Source organism: Sus scrofa, chromosome 4, assembly GCF_054392235.1.
Source record: "Sus scrofa isolate SSC_HxYL_T2T_F1_AM1 chromosome 4, Sscrofa_HxYL_maternal_Yorkshire_Landrace_v2.0, whole genome shotgun sequence".
NCBI classification, from domain to species: Eukaryota; Metazoa; Chordata; class Mammalia; order Artiodactyla; family Suidae; genus Sus; species Sus scrofa.
In genome coordinates this window covers 61118579-61139597 of record NC_139386.1, presented here as the reverse complement: position 1 = coordinate 61139597, position 21019 = coordinate 61118579, and the positions used below count along the sequence as shown (strand labels likewise).

Genomic DNA, 21019 nt, shown 5'->3' with positions numbered 1-21019 from the left:
AGATCTTTAAACCACTGTGAGAAGCCAGGGATCAAACCCGCAACCTCATGGTTCCTAGCCAGATTCATTTCCACTGCACCATTACGGGAACTCCAGATTTTTAGTTTTTTTAATTGAAGGTTTTTTTGTTTGTTTTGTTTTGTTTCTTGGTATGGCCACACCCACAGCATGTGGAAGTCCTTACGCCACAGCCACAGCAACACCAGATCTGAGCCACATCTATGACCTATACCACACTTGCAGCAACAACAGATCCTTAACCCACTGAGCAAGGCCAGGGATCAAACTCTCATTCTTACAGAGACTGTGTCAGCTCCTTAACTCACTAAGTCACAACAGGAATTTCTTGTTTTGTTTTGTTTGTTTTTTTTTGTTGTTTTTTTTTTGTTTGTTTTTGTTTTTTTTGTCTTTTTAGGGCCCCACCTGTGGCATATGGAGGTTCCCAGGTTAGGGGTCGAATTGGCGCTGTAGCCACTGGCCTACAACATAGCCACAGCAACACCAGATCTGAGCCACCTCTGCAACCTATACCACAGCTCATGGCAACGCTGAATCCTTAACCCACTGAGCGAGGCCAGGGATCAAACCCGCAACCTCATGGATGCTAGTCAGATTCATTTCTGCTGAGCTACAAAAGGAACTCCTAGGTTGTTTTTTTTTTAATTGAAGTTGCTTTAGAATGTTGTATTAATTTCTGGTGTACAGCAAAGTGCTTCAGTTATACACATATATTCTTTTTCATATTCTTTTCCATTATGATTTATTTCAAGATATTGAATATAGTTCCTGTGTAATATAATAGGACCTTGCTTATCCATTTTGTAACAAAAAGTTGCATCTGCTTGTCCCAAACTCCCAGTTCTTCCCTCCCCCTCCCCTTGGCAACCACGAGTCTGTTCTCTATGTTTGAGAGTGTGTGAAACCTGCCTCTTGAAGGTAGGAACTATGCCTTATACAGTCGGCCCTCCATATCCAAGGGGTTAGCGTTGTGGTGGGGCAGGGGGATGTTGCATCCAAGGATTGAACCAACTTCAGATACAGGGGAGGGCCAACAGTATTCATGGTCCTTTGCCATTTTATATAAGGGGCTTGAGCATCCATGGATTTGAGAATCCACAGGGGCTCCGGGAACCAATCGCCAGGGATGTCCAGGGCAACTACATACACTTTTACTTCCCACAGCATCTTTCAGGGTTTAAGCTTTTGTTCCTTCTCTTAATGTGTCCTTTTCTTCTTCCCACCAACTTCCAACTATTCAAATTCTACCTTTTTTTTTTTTTTCTGTCTTTTTAGACCACACCCCCCAGGCTAGGGGTTGAATCAGAGCTGTACCTGATGGCCTACGCCACAGCCACAACAACACAGGATCAAGCCAAGCCTTCAACCTACACCAGAGCTCACAGAAACGCCAGATCCTTAATCTGCTGAGCAAAGCCAGGAATCGAACCTGCGTCCTCATGGATGCTAGTCAGATTCATTTCCACTGAGCCACAACGGAAACTCCTGAGCTGTGATGGAAACTCCCAAATTCTACCTATTTTTCAAAGTTCAGCCCAAATCACATTTTCTGTGATTTGGCTTTGTCTCTATAGAGATGTATTCTTCTTCCTTGAAAAAAATCAGAACTTTCTATCTTTTTAGTTTTCCTCTACATATTACAGTCATTTGTTCCTGCCTTCCCTCTCTCATCACTGAAGGTGGAGATAATTGTTCTAAACCATACTTTAAAATACAAGGGGTAGGGGAGGAATAATTTAGCATGCTTCAGAGTATGCATGTATAATTAGTTTATTTTCCCTTAATATTGAATGAACTCTGATTTTTGGTAATCTGACTATTTACATTGCAAGTAACTCTCACATTTCAGAGAGACACAGCATTTCTCCTAGGCGCATTGCAGGTCTGGGACAGGGTCTATGTGCTGGAGACAATTGCTGCCATTTGTGTGGTCTAATAAGAGGTCTCAGAAGATTAGATGCTAAGTAATGGGAATCTGCAGGAAATCGAGCCATAAGGAAACCAGGGCGACTTGCAGTCACATGGGTGAGGAACAAAAGAGCCTCACCCCCAGGGAAGGACCAGTAGCAGAAGGCTTAATTGTTACCATGTCGATGGTGTGAACCCACTGTGCCGCTGCCTGAGCTAATGGGAACCCGATGCAGCCAGCTTCCTGAGCTCACCAGTCCCAACTTCAAACACGACCGTTCATCCTGTGGGCTTGGAGTCCCAGGTTTATTTCCTCTCCAACAACCCCCCCACCCCGCCCCCCTCTGCTAAAATGGGACCCTGGCAAGGCTCTGGACCCAAGTCTCCTGTTTTCCTTATTTGTTTGTTTGTTTCTTTTGCTTTTTAGGGCCACACCCGTGCCACCTGGAAGTTCCAAGGCAAGGGGTTGAATCAGAGCTACAGCTGCCTGCCTACATCACAGCCACAGCAACACCGGATCCCAGCAGCATCTGGGACCTGCATCACAGGTCAGGGCAACACCGGATCTTTAACCCACTGAGCAAGGCCAGGAATCGAAACCTCATCCTCATGGATACTAGTCAGATTCCTTTCTGCTGTCCTAGAGTGGGAACTCCCGTTTTCCCCATTTAACACTCAATTCTAACTCCCCAACCCCCCACTTTGAAAGTCTTCAGGGACTTAATCTCAGCAGCTCCCCAAGAGCTTTCTGCTCTCTATGCGTACAGACCCAGGAGTGAGAGAAAGCTCACGGGTCATTGACCAACAAATCCCACTGGGCCAACTGGGAGCGCAAATGATAGCGGCAACATCAGGCGCTGAGGATTTATCACTGTAGGACGTGCACAACGCCTGGACAGAGAGTTCCTGAGGGAAGCCTGAGACCTTCCACGTCTGGTTCTCCTGCTTTCTACCTACATCTAATCACTTCTGTTTTGCCACCGGCCCTTAACAGGAAAACACCTAAGTGGCAGGCAAGGAATCCATCCTGTTTATGTGACTAGAAAAGTGTTTACAGCCCCTGGTGTTTGGGGTCAGCCCCCAGCCCCCAGGCAGTGCGGGTCTCCTGTGGGCCAGGGCGCGGGAGAGGGTGTGGGGGGGTGTCATTACTGGAACATCAAGCTTTCTGCGCTCTTTCTTTTTTCTGACTTCAATTCCCACAGGCAGCCTTGGTGCTTTACCCTTGCTGAGATTTCCAACGTCGCCCTGCCCCCCACCCCCGTTTTTTATAACGCTTATCGACATGTAAACTCCACACCAGCGTGAAAAGGTAGGTGTTTAAGATCGACTGCAACAGCTGGGATAAACTGCCTCTCAAAAGGCTGTCTTCGTGAAATGCATCTCTGTATATTTGGGGCATTTGTAAGCAGAAGGGGAATGAAACTTGAGACGATGGTGTGATAACCAGACTATATCCTGTCAAGAGAGAGAGTGTTTCTCTAATAACACAAAGATGAGCTTCGAGATGGCCTACCAGATAGCTGTCTTCCGCCCATCACGTCCCATCATAAATCTTCCCTCTGACTCGAGTTTTCTGCAGATTGTTGAGGCTAAAGCTCATTTCCCTGGAGAGACGGGACTAAGGAAAGATCTGGAGCTCCTCCAGTTAAAAAAAAGTCACTGTTCTGCTTAATCAACATTTTGTTCCATCAGAATCAATATCCTGCAGAGGTAGTTTTCATTGTTCTCAAGTCCTTTTGCAGGTGACAGAGCAAAGATACGGTTCCCGATAAAGACTTGCTGAAAAGGAAAAGAAAATAGCTCTCAAAATAGAACAACAACAACAACCTCTCCTTTTACAAATAAGCCTCCTTTTGTGAGCTAGTCTGCCTGGTTTTGCATTCTCAAGAAACATCAGCAACCTGACAGTGAAATAATACCTCTCTTCCCTGGAGTTATCTATTATTTTCCACTTACAGGACTCAGTCATTTACTAAGCATCTAATAAGTCATTGGTCCTCTCTGAACTGTAGTTTGTTTGTTTCTTTCCTTTTTTTTTTTTTTTTTTGTCTTTTTTGTCTTTTTGTCTGTTGTTGTTGTTGTTGCTGTTGTTGCTATTTCTTGGGCCGCTCCCGCGGCATATGGAGGTTCCCAGGCTAGGGGTTGAATCGGAGCTGTAGCCACCGGCCTACGCCAGAGCCACAGCAACGCGGGATCCGAGCCGCGTCTGCAACCTACACCACAGCTCACGGCAACGCTGGATCGTTAACCCACTGAGCAAGGGCAGGGACCGAACCCGAAACCTCATGGTTCCTAGTCGGATTCGTTAACCACTGCGCCACGACGGGAACTCCCTCTTTCCTTTTTTTTAATTTTTTTTATTTTGCTTTTTATCTTTAGGGCCACACCCAAGGTATATGGAAGTTTCCAGGCTCAGGGTCTAATCAAAGTTGCAGCTACACCACAGCCACAGCAACGCAGAATCCGAGCCACATCTGTGACCTATACTACAGCTTCAGGCAACACCAGATCCTTAACCCACTGAGTGAGGCCAGGGATCAATCCCACATCCTCATGGATACTGCACCACAACGGGAACTCCCTGAACCTTAGTTTCTTTATCTTTGATAATACTCCCTACCCTGCAGGTTGTAGATGAAGTAGCGTGTTTGAAATTACCTAACCCCTGATGAATACTCAATAATAACCTCCCTACTTCAATCGATTTATCCACAGAATATATCGGCAGTGGATGTGTTTTAGAACCTGAACTGGGTTCAGAGTTCCTGTAGTGGTGCAGAGGAAACGAATCCGACTAAGAACCATGAGCTCGTGGGTTGGATCCCTGGCCTCTCTCAGTGGGTTAAGGATCTGGAGTTGCTGTGAGAGGTGTGTGGTGTATGTCGCAGACTCGGCTTGGATCTGGCATTGCTGTGGCTATGGCGTAGGCTGGCAGCTACAGCTCAGATTTGACCCCTAGCCTGGGAACCTCCATATGCCGTGGGTGCAACCCTAAAAGGACAAGAGACAAAAACAAAAACAAAAAAGCATCTGAACTGGGTTCGAGTTTTGACTACTCTATTTTTCATGAGGTGGCCTAAGACAAATCCCTTTAGCTGGTATCTTGCCTGAGTGTCGGTCTCCTCATTTATGAAAACAGAATATTGATACCACTCCCCATTTCCAAAAGGGCTTATGAGAGCCAAATGAACAAATATATATCTTGTAAGAGAAATGTGTGTATTTGTAAACTGTGAAGTACATTAAATTGTGTTAGTTATAATCATTTATGTTCTTCATAATTGGATAAAATGCATTGAATACTATTGAAACCACAAATATACTTAAGAAATCAAAGAAAAATATTTATTTCATCTAAAACAATTACTGTCATCTTGTTCTAGTTTTAATATTTTTTTTTTAATTTGGCTCTTTTTGATGAAGGCTTTTCTAGAGAAACTATGACAACTTAACTATTCAAAACATGTATTTTCTGTGCTACAAGGAAGAAACCCAGAAAATCAAGGTCTCTAGAAGTTCAAAATACATGGATACTCAATTTCTAAAACTCCATGTGAGTAGAAGATTATTTGTCCAAGGCACTCCTCTTGCTCTGTTTGGGCTTCCTTAGCTTCCTGAGAGAGTGATGGCGCTTAGGATCCAGCGTAGGTGGAACAGCTGGAGATCCTCCTCGCCTCCTGGTGTCACAGATTATCAGTGTTGACGGACAGAGTCCATAAGGCCTTGCCTGCCTTGATGACCAGACAGAAAGCACACTTCTCTATTTCTCCTATGCAAAGGAAAGAGCCACTTCATTTAAGACACTGAAATATAGAGGAAGCAATCAATGCATTCATGTCACTGGACAAATTCCATCCCTGGGCCTTGGTATAACCTAATTGTATTACTTACCCAATTCTTAGGAGCCCCCAAGTCTAATGCAGTTAACCTTTGATGATTATCAAAAGAAACAGCATAGATTCTATGAAAATCATAGGCACACAGGACCCTCATTTTGATTTATTTAACTGGAAGAGGAGTAGGATACTTGAACAGTCGGCAAATTGAAGAATACACATATTAAATAAAGAAAATACAATAATAAAAGTGGAACACAAACACACACACCACAATCCATTGAATAATAATTCTGGAAGAAGCTCATCTCTGTAAATTTTGTCTTGGGGTTGACTACTCCACAGATTTCCAACTGTGTATATGCTACGTGACAAGATTTTAGTGGAATGAATTGCTTTTGTTAAGTTAATTTACATGTCAAGTGAGAAAGTAAACATAACCCTGAAGAAGTCTGAATTCACTTTTTCCTAATAAGATTAATAGGTAAAAATTAATGACTTCATTGTTTATTTCATAAGTCATTAGTGTGTATTTACCGGGTACCAGGTGCCATGCCTGGTACTGAATATGCATTGATGAATCAAACAGGTATAGTTCCTACCCTTAGAGTTGAAATTCTGATATTAAAACAGCATAAGCAACTTTACTCCCTTTGGTTTAGGGAAGGAAAAATGGGTATAAGAAAACTATCCACACTTGTGGTAAGTTCTACTCTAACCTGAACCAACAGGTAGGAAAGAGGCTCCCTGGTCACTTGTCAAGGCAAACTTGAGGCCATCAGATCAACAGCTTGGCACAGCCATTAAGACCATGAGCTTTGGTGTCAAATTTTCTAGGATGAATTCTGGCTTCTCTGTAGCTGTGTGCTCTTGGGCAAGACACTTGATCTCCCTGTGAATCTGTAAAATAGAAGACCTATTAATACCCACCTCATGTGGCCGTTGTAATGATGAACTAAAGTCAACAAAGAAAGCTGTTAGAAGAACACCTAGAAAATAGCAGATGCAATGAATGTTAGCAAATCTTATTCATATCTGATCTCATCTCCCATCACATCATGGCTCCATACACGGCCAAGCAGGATTATATCCATTCTCAACATCTGCTACAATTTCTCTTGCCTGTCTTCCCCCCATCCCCTCCATACCTTCCCACATAGTGTTCCATCAGCCTGGAGAGATTTACCATCTCTTGTTCCCGGCAAACTTCTCTTGCGCTCATCAAAGATCAGCTCAAGCTCTCTTTTTCTGGGAAAATCTCCTTACCCCTGACTACCTGTGGTTGGGTGCTCCTCTGCCCTGCTCAACTAAAAACTGTGCATAACTCTTAACCCATAATGCATCTTGGACTCAGAGTGCTTACTCATGGGTTCCATCCTACCAGATGGGGGCCTCTATGAGGCTACAGGAGAGGCTCAGTCAATGTTAAATGAGCAAATGAGTTAGTGAATAAGTAGGGAAGGGAAGAATAAGGGAGGAAAGAGGAAGGAAGCATGGACCAATCCTTGGAACAACATCACTGGGATACGTACTATAACCTGTGGAGCAGGCAGTGAGATAAACTTGAAGAGCTCTGAGCCTGATGATTATTGCTGTTACCAAGTCTGAACTCATATTGCTCACAGCACAACAGGGCAATAAATTGAGAGACAAGTTGTTGGGACAAGGAATAGTGACTTTATCCAGAAAGCCAGCAGACCGAGAAGAGGTGGACTCATGTCCCAAAGAACCATATTGCCTGAATTAGGATTCAGACATCTTTTATACTAAAAGGGGAGGAAATAAAGTCAAACATTTCCTTGGTCCAATTAGCCTCTGAAGGGGATGTGTCAATTTCCTCATTCCTGCAGTCATTCGAAGGTGGCCCTGGTCAGAATGTTTCCTGTGAGCTAAACAAAGGTATTTCCCCTTAACAGTCATACCTGGGAGGCAGGGCTCCTAGAGATGAGCCATTATGTATAATTTAAGTTTAATAGGCAACATCCCTTTAGAGATATACATATAATGGAATACAAAGTTTCTTCCCTATTACATTGCCTTCTCCAGGCTCTACCAGTTTCAGCTATTAGGCTAAAGATATAGGGGCAAGCAGATATTAAACTGAAAATAAGGAGCAGCTAACTTTTCATATAACTTTAATTTCTATGAACTCTGACCACATCAGATCTGAAAGGAGTCTTAAGATAGCATCTGCACCAACCCTCTGTCTCTAAGTACATAAATCCTTGTATTTCACAAGAAAGATGGTTATCCATAGCTTTAAGTCTATATTCAAGTCTAAGAAGGGCATGATTTTCCCTTCATAGCACTTGCTATAAGAAACTTCTCAACAGAAATGATCTTTTCTTAAGCAGCAATTCAAGTGCATGATTCCTGTCCTCAAAACTGGTTCATTTTTTCAAGTTCTGTTTCACCAACAGCACTATATTTTGACTAGATATTTTCACTCCCAATTTAAAAAGGAAATGTTAACTCCCCTACACCAAAGACCCCAGGTACATTGACATTTACCAAGCACATATGCATGCTGAGAAAGAGGAGAAGGTAGAGACTATGTTTGGCTATCAAATAGACCTGAGAGCTATAATGAAAAAAAAAATCAGAGTACTTGTTCATTGAGATCTCTATAAAGGGTAAGTATTATTTTCATTGGTGTTGAAGTATCAACTAGCAAGAGCTTTTCATTTCCCCAGTCTGAATAGAAACAATTAAACATTAGAAAAACAAAATATAGCTTTTCAAGTTTTTTCCACATCCTCTTCTTAATTTCTCTCTCATTGTTTTTAGTATTCTGCATACAAAGTCACCTTGCAGGCAAAATGAGATATGCCTGTACCTTCATGTATTGTGTCCAAGGTGATCTGCTTCCATTTTAAGGGGTAAGACTATTTTTTTTTTCTTTTTAGGGCCACACCCAAGGCATATGGAGGTTCCCAGGCTAGGGGTCCAATTGGAGGTACAGCCATTAGCCTATGCCAGAGCCACAGCAACATGGGATCCAAGCCACATCTGCAACCTATACCACAGCTCACCGCAATGCTGGATCCTTAACCCACTGGCCAGGGATCGAACCCAAAACCTCACGGTTCCTAGTTGGATTAATTCCCACTGTACCACGATGGGAACTCCAAAGGGGTAAGACTTTCTGATTGCTCTCTGCAAAATAGGTTCATCCTTGTACTTGCTCATTCATTCAATAATTATTTATTGGCCTATGGCAGATATTCCACAGGGCAAATGGAGTAAAATAGTGAGCACAATCTACCCTCTGCCCTGGGAAAGTTTTGTGATTTTCCAGTAAGAGATAAGTTGCATATATAGACTTTTAACTTTAATTGATGAATGTATTTTGAAAATATTCAGAGTTCCCATTGTGGCTTAGTGGGTTAAGGAACCAACATAGCATCTGTGAGGATTCAGGTTTGATCCCTGGCCTCGCTCAGTGGGTTAAGGTTCTGGCATTGCCATGAGTCGTGGTGTAGGTCTCAGATGTGGCTCAGATTCAGTGTTGCTGTGCCTCTGCCGTAGGCCTGCAGCTACAGCTCTGATTCAACCCCTGGCCCAGGGACTTCCATATGCTGGCCATTGAAAAAAAAAAAGGAAAAGAAAGAAAATATTCCAGAAGAATTTGAAAACTATGTAAAATTTCATTTGTTTTGTTTATTTTTTTTTGAGTCAATATTATCAAAATGACTATACTACCCAAGGCAATCTACAAATTCAATGCAATCCCTATCAAACTACCAAGGACATTTTTCACAGAACTTCAACAAAATATTTTAAAATTTGTTTGGAAGCATAAAAGACACAGAATAGCCAAAGACAGCCTGCAAAAGAAAAATGTAGCTGGAGGAATCAGGCTCCCGGACTTCAGACTATACTTCAAAGCAACAGTCATCAAAACCATATGGTACTGGCACAAAGAAGACAGAAATATAGATCAGTGGAACAGGATAGAAAGCCCAGAATTAAACCCACGCAACTACAGTCAATTAATCTATGACAAAGGAGGCAAGAATATACAATGGAGAAAAGACAGCTTGTTCAATAAGTGGTGCTGGGAAAACTGGACAGCCACAAGGAAAAGAATGAAATTAGAACACTCCCTAACACCATACACCAAAATAAACTCAAAGTGGATTAAAGACCTAGATATAAGACCAGACACTATAAAACTCTTAGGGGAAAACATAGGCCAAACACTCTCCAACATAAATGATGGCAACATCTCCTCAGATCCACCTCTTACAATAATGACAGTAAAACCAAAAATAAACAAATGGGACCTAATTAAACTTAAAATTTTATGCACAGCAAAGGAAACCCTAAACAAAATGAAAAGACAACCCACAGAATGGGAGAAAATCTTTGCAAATGAATCAACTGACAAGGGATTAATCTCCAAAATTTATAAACACCTCCTACCACTCAATACAAAAAAAAAAAAAAAAAACCATCAAAAAAATGGGCAGAAGTCTAAACAGAAAATTCTCCAAAGAAGACATACAGATGGCCAAAGAACACATGAAAAGATGTTCAACATCACTCATTCTTAGAGAAATGCAAATCAATACCACTATGAGGTACCACCTTACACCAGCCAGAATGGCCATCATCAAAAAGTCTACAAACAATAAGGCTGGAGAGGGTGTGGAGAAAAAGGAACCCTGTTACACTGTTGGTGGGATTGTAAATTGGTAAAAACCACTGTGGAAAACAGTATGGAGTTTCCTCAGAAGACTAAAAATAGAATTACCATTTGATCCAGCAATCCCACTCCTGGGCATCTATCCAGAGAAAACCATGACTCAAAAAGATACATGTACTCCAATGTTTACTGCAGCACTATTTGCAATAGCCAAGACATGGAAACAACCTAAATGTCCATGGACAGAGGAGTGGATCAAGAAGAGGTGGTACATATACACAATGGAATATTACTCAGCCATTAAAAGCAATGAAATAACGGCTAAAAGCAACATTGATAGACCTGGGGATTATCATGCTAAGTGAAGTCAGTCATACAATGAGACACCAACATCAAATGTTATCACTTACATGTGGAATCTGAAAAAAGGACACAATGAACTTCTTTGCAGAACAGATACTGACTCACAGACTTTGAAAAACTTATCACCTCCAAAGGAGATAGTTTGGGGGGTGGGGGATGCGCTGGGATTGTGGGATGGAAATCCTATAAAATTGGATTGTGATGATCATTGTACAACTATAAATGTAATAAATTCACTGAGTAATAAAAAAATAAAAAAATAAAAAAACAAAAACAAAACAAAAAAATTGAATAGAAAATTTCTTTGAAAGGAGTTTTTACTCCATAAGGTGGTAATATTATTTGTGGTTATATAATATTCCATCTATTGATAAGGCAATTTTTTTCTAGTATACCGCATACTCTAATACTAAAGTCAGACAAAAACAGAACTACTAGTTCAGAGAATAGCAAACTTCTGAGTATTATTATTTGTTACTAATTTTTTTTTTATTTTGAATTACTAGTTAGTTTTTTTATGGCAAATCCATAGCACAAAATGCTAAATATTTTCTTGGCATGAAAACATGTTGAAAAAGATTTTCTAATTTATTTCTGAGTGATCATTAAAATCTTTTCCTTCTACTTGCTGAGGACTAAATATATTTAATCACTTTCTTTGCTTTGTATTTGAGACATCCCCTTTTCCATTGTAAAACCTTTTGATCACCTTTACTTTCCTGGAAAGGTTTCAGCATAATTAAACATTTTGTGATGGTGATTTAAAAAAAAAAAAGCATTGTACAACTGTAAATGTAATAAATTCACTAAATAATAAAAAAATAAATTTTTATTGAAACAGAGTTGATTTACAGTGCTGTGTTAGTTTCAGGTGAGCCGCAAGGTGACTCAGTTCTACCTATGTATTTATCTCTTTTTTTTTTTTTCAGATTCTTTTCCATTGTAAGTTATTACAAGATACTGAGGATAGTTCCTTGTGCTATACAGTCAGTCCTTATTGGTTATCTGTTTTATGTGCAGTAGTGTATATATTTTAGTTCCCATGGCATAGTATCTGGGAAATAGTAGCCCCTCAGTAAAAATCTATTTTTTTCCTTGATTTCTGAAAACCAAGATGTATGTCAGATGAATTTGGGGTCTTGACATTTCTGGCCAAGCTTCAGATCCTACTTTGCTGAAAGCTACCGAGTGGAGACTGTAAGAACCTGGTCTTTAGAGATCACCTCATCTGGCTTTCAATTTGGTCCTCTCTGCCACTCGGTAGAGAAGTAATGGCAAAGAAGTGGTTTAAGCCTTAGGTCCCTTACTTGAAAAATGGGAGAAACAGTTCCACACAGAGTTGTCATAATCTTACTAAAAATAAAGTATGCAAAGTTTTGTTCAGAGGTATCTGGCATCAAGAGTAGCTACTCTTTGGAGTTTCTGCTGTGGTGTGGTGGGTTAAGAACCTGATTGCAGCTGCTTAGGTCACTGCAGAGGTGCCAGTTCAATCCCCAGCCCCGTGCAGTGAGTTAAAGGCTCTGTCATCGCTACAGTTGCTGCATAGGTTGCAGCTATGGCTTGGATTCAAATCCTGTCTCGTGGCCACTGATTAAAAAAAAAAAAAAAAAAAAAGTAGCTACCATTTAGTGTAAATTATTACCATCCCCAATTTGCCTGCTTTCAGAGATCAGCTTATTTATAAAAATTGGAGGGAGTTCACATCGTGGCGCAGTGGTTAACGAATCCGACTAGGAACCATGAGGTTGCGGGTCCGGTCCCTGCCCTTGCTCAGTGGGTTGGGGGTCCTGTGTTGCCGTGAGCTGTGGTGTAGGTCGCAGACACAGCTCGGATCCCGAGTTGCTGTGGCTCTAGCGTAGGCCAGTGGCTACAGCTCTGATTCTTCCCCTAGCCTGGGAACCTCCATATACCATAGGAGCGGCCCAAAGAAATAGCAAAAAGACAAAAAAAAAAAAAAAATTGGATTTTCTTGGGAGTTCCCATTGTGGCACAGTGGAAACAAATCCAACTAGTATCCATGAGGATGTGGGTTTGATCCCTGGCCTTGCTCATTAGGTCAGGGATCTGGCATTGCCCTGAGCTGTGGTGTAGGTCACAGACTCAGCTCTGATCCTGCATTGCTTTGGCTGTGGTGTAGGCCAGCAGCTGTAGCTCCAATTCGACCCTTACCCTGGGAACTTCTATATGCACTGGTGCGGCTCTAAAAAATAATAATAATAATAATAATAATAATAAAAAGATTTTCTTGAGGTTAAACATGCCTATAATTTGCAGCCAAACATGAAATTTGGAACTCAGAACAGAGGACTGAGGGACCCCAGTATCTCTGTCATTTTTTAAGACGTGTTATGACAAACATCTTTGCCCTAAGCATCCTTCCCTGTGCTGGCAAAAAGAGGTTTGTACCACCCCAGGCCAGGGCACATTCTTTCCATGTGATGGATCCAAATCTCGCTCTTTATTTCTCTACCTTCCTTTTCCAAGAGGTTTGGTAGGTCTGCACTAGACTATAAGCCCTTCAAGGTTCTGCTTCATGCTTTCTCTCTTCATGAATACATCTCCCAGGGCTCAGCGTACTCATGTGCCGCCCGCCCCAGCCAGCTTCTGTTTGCATCCTCTCCTCTCAGTGATTGTCTTCATTGAGTGACAGGACTCAAACAGCCATGCTCCACTGTGGCACAGTATACAGTAGGCAGTATATTTTACTTTGTACAACCTATGATGGAGAAAAAACAATGCTCCGCCCCTCCCACTAAAATTACCTTTGGAAATCTTTAATATAAAACAGTCATTCTTGGAGTTCACATTGTAGCTCAGAGGTAATGAACCACTCTAGTATCCATGAGGACTCAGGTTCAATCCCTGGCCCCAACCAATGGGTTAAGGATCCCATGTTGCCGTGAGCCTCGGAGCTGGTTGCTGTGGCTCTGGTGTAGGCAGCAGCTGCAGCTCTGATTCAACCCCTAGCCTGGGAACTTCCATATGCCGTGAGTTTGGTCCTAAAAAAAATTAATTGCTTTTTAAAAATGTAAATAAATAAATAAATAAAACAGTAGTTCTTAAATCTGAGGGAGTCTTGGACTCTTGAAAATCTGCTGAAAACGTAAGAGATCTCTTCCGGGGGCTAGGGGACATCTATAACATTTTTGCATAGGCATTTTTAATGTGATTACAGATATCTGACAGACTCCCTGCAATCTTTCCGTGCACTTGTGGGTATCCACTGAAGCTAGGAGAATCCCCAAACAGCACCTGAGTTCTTATTAGGATTCTCCATCTCTTTTTATGAATCACAATAAATCCAACAAAGTGGGGAGCGCCTAGGAATTCAAACATCAAGTCGGATCCTCCGCAACCGACTCTGTCTCTACTCTAGGTCTCTCTCTCTCTTTTAACGAGGTCGGGGCGGGGGGTGGGGGGGTTGCTTGACAACTCATCCCGCTGGGGACACCCTGGCCAGCTTCCTTAGGCCCACACATTGTGTAAACTCCAGAAGCTTCTCAGTCCAAGAAAAGGAGCACTGTGCAGGAAGCACATGGCATCGTCGCAAACATGTGATCTTGAGTGAGGGATTGTTCAAGGTCATTTTCCAATCAGCAGCAGTGAGCTCAAAATTGATGTGCAAACCAGAAGATTAGGGAGCACTGGGCAGCCTCGGGTTGTTTTCTGCCTGGTTCAGGGGAAGCTGCTGGACGAATTTTTGCCTCTAGCCTTTTGTTGAGTGACAGGAAAAGAAAAAAAAGGATCATTTGAAGCCTCCCAGATTCAAAATGGACAGAGTGCCAGGCCCCTCGCTGCCCTGGAGAAATGGTGCCATTTGGTGCCAGCTTAGGAGCAAGCGTGTTCCCACTGTCTCCTAGAAAGGCTCTCCCTAACTCCTGCTAAGGGGGTGGATCGCCAAGCCACTGACTTCTTGCCCTTTTTCATAGGACTGCAAGCATTCCCATTTTAATTCTAAAACTTTCCCCCCATATTCCACTGCTCCAACACCTCCCCTAGAAAAGCTGGTATTCTGGGTCTCAGGTTGTCAAGCAGAGACAGGAGATCAGAGGACCAGTTTGTAGCAGCCAACAGTTAGGGTATCTATCGAAAGCTCACGTTGCACATTAATGAAACACTATAGAACATCAAACCCTAAAGGTAAAACATCACACCCTAAAAAGAGTCAGAACCACCAAAATCCCTTCTGGAGTTTGCCCTCTGCAGTTGTGGACCTAAAAGTTCCATGCCTTCCCCATCCTTTCAGAATCATGCTTTCCCTCCTCTAAAGACACACACAAGCTCACTCCCAAACCAGGGCGTGTTTTCAACAGTCCCATCTCACCCTGACACCTTGAAGCCTTCCAGTCTAAAGCCCCTGAGTCTGCGCAGCCTGGGGAGAGGGAGATGGTAATTAAGTTAGTTGGGAGCTGCTGGGGGCGGATTTGGGGATTTCATCGCAGCTGCCTGCCTCTGTCTCCCCAGCCGCCCTCCCACATCTTCCTATGAGACCGGCTGTGTGTGTGTGTGTGTGTGTGTGTGAAGGAGGTGCTGTTTCCCACAGCTCTGATCTAATTCAGCTGAAATTCAATCTCCGTGTGACCAGCTTCAGCCAGCGCTCTCCCACCCGCCACCAGGCTCCCTTCTCTGGGTTGTGTGTGTGTGTGTGTGTGTGTGTGCGCTGCCCATTTATACTGTCAGTCCGAAGCCTCCCCTCCACCAGCCCCTGGGTGTAGACTTACACGGTGTCAGTGGGCCAGCCTTGGGGGCTTGGCTGCTGCCTGGACGCTCACCCTCATCCTCAGGGCTCTGAGGGGTGACACCCTATACCTGCCACTCCGCGGGTTGAATGGGGCTCCTGAGTTATCGCTGGAGAAAGCGCAGTTGAGCCAGATGAGCCTGAGAACCTGAAACAGATGTAAAAGACATCAGGCTGCGTTTTGCGTGGCTCTTCAATGCCCAGAAAGATTTATGACCCCTTTTAACCCTCTTTTAACATCAGTTGAACTAGGCTTGTTTTATAGCGAGGAAACAAGCCTGGCAGTCATACAGAAAATCTCCAGAACGACAGGGCCTGCCCCCGGAGTCTGCAAACCCTCACTTCTTTTCTTTGTCCTCTCTCCCTTAAGCTCATCTCTTAGCCTCTGTATCTAGTAAGGACATTTGATCACAACCTCTTTGTAACTCTCTGTGCTCACATAGCCCAAAGCTACCAGTGGCTTTGACCCTCAAAGGTGTTCATTGTGGCTGTGCATCATCTTTATACTGAACAGAGAAGGCATGAATATCTCTTAGAAAGGTGAAGACTGTAAGGGGCCAGCACTACTAGCCAGAGATGCAGTAGCACTGGTTTTTTTTTTTTTTTTTTCGGCCTAATTGTCACGTAATCACATTACACTGGATCAGGCGCACTTTCTTTTGATGGAGAAAGCTTTGAACTTTGCTCCGCACTTCCTGCAAGAAGAGGATTTCTACCTCGGGGCTGGGAGGCACAGGAAGGCAGAGGTTTTTGCAGGCGCCTTTTACGAGCCCTGTGAAGCAAAAGAGAAGGGGGTTTACAAAGGCGTCATAATTAGGAACGATGTGTCAAGGCAGGCAGCCACCTCCTTAACCCTGACACCCCCCACCCCCCCACCCCCGCCCCCGCCCCCGCCCCCGCCCCCGGCCCCACTCCTCTCCGCCTGGGCGGCCTCAGGAACATGGAAATTCAGCACGGAGTACTCAAGCCATTTTCCAGTGCAAAGAAGCCCGGGGATCTTTCCATCTTTCATTCATTTTATTGCACACAGTGGGGAAGTGATGGGCAGGGTTGCTTTTTTTTTTTTTTAACTGTTATTACTTTTTAAAAGGATACACTATGCATGAAAAGATTCCTTTTGGCTAAAACCCAACTAGCTTGCTTATCTTTTTTTTTTTTTTTTTTTTTTTTTTTAGGGCCACTGCAGTATATGGAGATTCCCAGGCTAGGGGTCCAGCAAGAACCACAGCCTCAACAGATCCAAGCTGCATCCTCGATCTAAATCACAACTTGTGGTAATAGCGGATCCTTTAACCCACTGAGCAAGGCCAGAGATCCAACCCACATCCTCAAGGATTCTAGTCAGGTTCTTAACCCTCTGAGCCACAATGGGAACTCAGTAGCTTGCTTATCTTGATATAGAGATAAGAACAGGCAGGTAGAGCTGGAAAGTGTTTTCCCTCACCTCCTCTAGATTCCAGACTGGGTCATGCCATCCTGAAAAATCAAACCTTAAGTCCAATGTGGTGTAAAGAAACCCTGTTGGAATTCAGTCTCTCTCTGCAGTCAGGAGTTAGGACCACAGTAAGAAACATCCTGAGCACCTAAAAACATTTGCACACTTATTCTGCTCACAGTCAGGGTGCATCTCGGGATGAAGAAACACGGTTTGGGGAAGGAGAGTCTCCCCTTCCTGGGGAAGAGGAAGGTTCCTGCAGCCAAGCTCAGAAATAATAGTCTCCCTGAGTCCTGAGAAAACTGCCCCAAATGTTAACACATCAATCTTAAGGAAACAAGCCTGGCTTTTACCGACTTAATTTCATATAATTATTTCAGAGCTTGAGTCTTTACAAGAAAGAGGGAGTGGAGGAAAAAGATCAGAAAATTGAAGGGGACGAACAAAAGAGGAATGAGAATTTCTTTGTATTGAAGACTCCCATCAGCCCCTCAGTGCCCAGGGCTCTGTCTTGGCTTTCATCTTTTAGGAGCAACTGCACGGCACCCTGAACAGCATGTGCAGTAGCTCAAAAGGCATTGATTTCAGCTCAGGTCTATTTTTATTTTTCCTTTTTTTTTTTTTTTTTTAGGGCTGAACTCTCAGCATATGGAAGTTCCCAGGTTAGGGGTTGAATTAGAGCTTCAACTGCCAGCCTATGCCACAGCCACAGCAACGCCAGATCCAAGCCACGTCTACAACCTATACCACAGCTCTCAGCAATGCTGGATCCTGAACCCACTGATAGGGCCAGGGATTGAACCTGATCCTCATGGGTACTAGTCAGGTTTGTTTCTGCTGAGCCACAACGGGAACTCCACATCTGGTTGATTTAAAATTCAGATCACAGGAGTTTACGTCGTGGCTCAGTGATTAACGAACCCAACTAGCATCCATGAGAACTCGGGTTTGATCTCTGGCCCCAGTCACTGGGTTATGGATCCGGCATTGCCATGAACTGTTGGTTGCAGATGCAGCTCAGATCCCATGTTGCTGTGGCTTTGGTGTAGGCCAGCAGCTACAGCTCTGATTGGACCCCTAGGCTGGGAACCTCCATATGCCTCGAGTGTGGGCCTAAAAAGACAAAAAAAAAAGATTCAGATCACATAAAGATGTATAATATATATACAAGGGAATACTACTCAGCCATAAAAAAGAAAGAATGCCATTCACAGTAACATGGATACAACTAGAGGGCTCATATTAAGTGAGTCAGAAAGAGAAAGACAAATATATGATATCACTTATCTGTAGAATCTAAAAAATGACAGAAAAGAACCTATCTGTGAATCAGAAAGAGACTCATTGATGTAGCGAAAAAAACTTGTGGTTGCCTAGGGGGAGGGTGTTGTGGGAGGGACGGACTGAGAGGTTGGGGTTAGAAGTTTAAGCTATTATACATGAATGGGTTAATCAACAAGGTCTTACTGTATAGCACAGAGAACTGTATTTAATGTCCTTTGATAAACCATAATGGAAAAGAATATTTTAAGAGCGTATATATATAACTATATATGCATAATTGAATCACAGCAGAAATTAATATAACATTGTAAATCAACTATACTTCAATACAAAAATAAAATAAAATGCAAATCACAAAGCCCTATCCTCCAGAAATGTTGACAGATACAGTAGGTACAGAAGCTGCCCAGGAATCCATGTTTTAAACAATCACCTTAGGAAAGTTGGAGGCAGACAACTCAGCAATAACCCACCTTGGAGAAGCACTTTGTTGTGTAAAATGAAGACGTTTCTCATCCTCCCACTCCCTGCCCAGGCTCCCACTGGGGCTGGGTGTAAGGATAGAGCCCATCACTTTCACATCCCTTCATTCATATTTCAGAATCTACAGCCTGAAGACCTGGAGAGAAACAAAGCAGAATGGGGGATTATGTCGATGGGCCTGGTTTCCCTTTAAAGATGAGAAAAGGGCAAGTCTGCTCGGAGGGGGTGATCAATTGATCTAGAAAATGTTGCACAAGTGTTCTTTGCTAAGCTGCAGGGTCAAAGTCAACAATATAAAAGAAAATATACCTCCGTTTCATTGAAAAGGACTTACGGTCAAGCTATTGCTCAATAGGGCTGGTGTGGGTTACACTCTGTCAAATGGCCCTGTTCCTTTTCTCAGCTTTCCATAGACCTTTGCCAAAGAGGACAATAAGGGAGAGAGAGAGAAAGAGAGAGAGAGACTCGTGGTTGCAGTTTGTTTTTGCACCTGTGGATTTTTTTTTTTCTTAATGACAATGGTTTGAGAACATCATGATAATATTTTTAAAGATAGAGTGAAATAGTTTGTATTCGAGGTTGGGATAATGGAATGGAGGACCTCTCATAAGAGGACTCTCTTTGTAGTGACAGTTGCCTGCACTAGAGTGAAGTGATACCAAAGAATGAAGCTGAGGAAGAGGTTTCTGGAAAGATAGGTGGCTCCTAGAAATCCAGAAATAACTTTTCACCAGTGTCTGACTGATTTGTCTTGCAACTCCCCATGTCTAAAATGAGCACAAACATTAACAAAAATGGCCTCGGGGAAACCAAAATAGAGCACACACAATCCAATCAATTTCTTCATAGGAAACTCAGGTCCTTCTTCACAATTCTTTCCATACAGTTCTAATACACACACATGTGCACACGCGCTTGAGAAAAAAAAAGTCAATATCTTGTAATAATTTATACTAGAAAAGAATCTGAAATAGAACATAGGTATTCTTTTGCAGATTCTTTGAATCTCTTTGCTGCATGCCTGAAACTAACACAGCACCATAAATCAGCTGTAGTTCAATTAAAAAAAAAAAAAAAACAGAAAAAAAAGAAACAAAAAATAACTTCAGAATCACCGAAATCTAGGACACTTTCTACTCCAAAAGAATCTCAGGGCCCTATTATGTGACAGCGTGGAATCTTTGTTCGGTATAATGATTCCCAAGACATCAAGAAAAAGTTAAATCATGTTCTATGTCCTCTGTTTAAGAAAGTACTAAACAATGTATTTTAGAAAGATTTCCATTCAGATGGTTAAAATTAAAGATGTTTCCATCTTTAATGGAAGAGGAAAGTGGCAAATCCTTATTTCCAGTTTCCAGAACTCTTGTTTATTCAAAAATAATTTTTTCCCCCAAAGTTTCTGGATAAGCAAGGTTTGTCTAAGGAGGAAAGCTTGGGGATGGGAGGCAGAGGAGGAACAGCTGTTTTGAGTTAAACAAGAAGCATGTTAATGACAGCACGGAGATACTAGGGTTTAGCCTGCTGGTCAAAGAAGTAATGAGCTACATGGTTGAATGAAAACAATTATTCAAGGTCTGTGATAGTGGACGGGAGGAGGGAGATTCGGAAGGTGGCAGTGACGAACAAGGTATCCGTGGCATAAAACCATCCTCCCCCAGGCTGCAGTAGGAAGTCAAAGACAAGGAAGAGAGGTGTGGAAATAGCCCAGCCTCATTCACCAACATTTGGGCTTTACAGAGAGCATTTTCTGAGAAAGGTGATGGCACATGGACCATGGCCGGGACCAGAGGGGAAAAAAGAGGATGTTTTCAGCTGGAATATTAATGATAAACACAAATGTCATGATTACCATGAAATTTTAGGCACGAGGGACACTAAGAAAAAAAAAGTAAGTCATATATCTCTACAGTGGTTCCTATAAAGGGGTCAGAATTAACTACCAGTTAATTACCTCTGCTTGTCTCTAAGTCAGCAGGATGCCTCTAGTTAGAGAGCTCCAGCCTCTTTGCAAGAAGATCCTGAGGTTACTGGGCAAACTGGGAAGTACCAGGAAAGGGGAAAAGGAATCCCAGCACTAACCTTATGGAGAAATTGGCACTGGGTGCCTCTACCCCCACATCTTGCTTGTCTCTTACCTCTGCATTTCCAGCACATAGACCCTAAAAACTGCCCCCAAACCTCTTACTGACTAGGGAACTCTGTCTCTCTCTCTCTCTCTATCTTTTTTTTTTTTTTTTTTTTTTTTTTTTTTAGGTCCGAAGGTGCAGCATATGGAGGTTTCCAAGCTAGGGGTCCAAGCGGAG

General features: G+C 42.7%; 1 long non-coding RNA gene across 2 annotated transcripts in view; it reads right to left on the bottom strand.

Annotated features, from left to right (window-relative positions):
* Positions 1-636: 636 nt before the first annotated feature.
* LOC106510039 (uncharacterized) overlaps positions 637-21019 on the bottom strand; it is an 86413-nt gene continuing 66030 nt past the window's right edge. Inside the window, exons 2-6 of one of the 2 annotated variants that reach the window (XR_002343240.2) lie at positions 18704-18849; positions 16228-16283; positions 15495-15659; positions 6693-6751; positions 5250-5695 (exon numbers count right to left, since the gene is read on the bottom strand). This is a non-coding gene — a long non-coding RNA (uncharacterized LOC106510039). Of the gene's footprint in view, positions 3706-5249; positions 5696-6692; positions 6752-15494; positions 15660-16227; positions 16284-18703; positions 18850-21019 lie in introns of those variants that run through there. The other variant, XR_014843663.1, reaches the window with a different exon arrangement.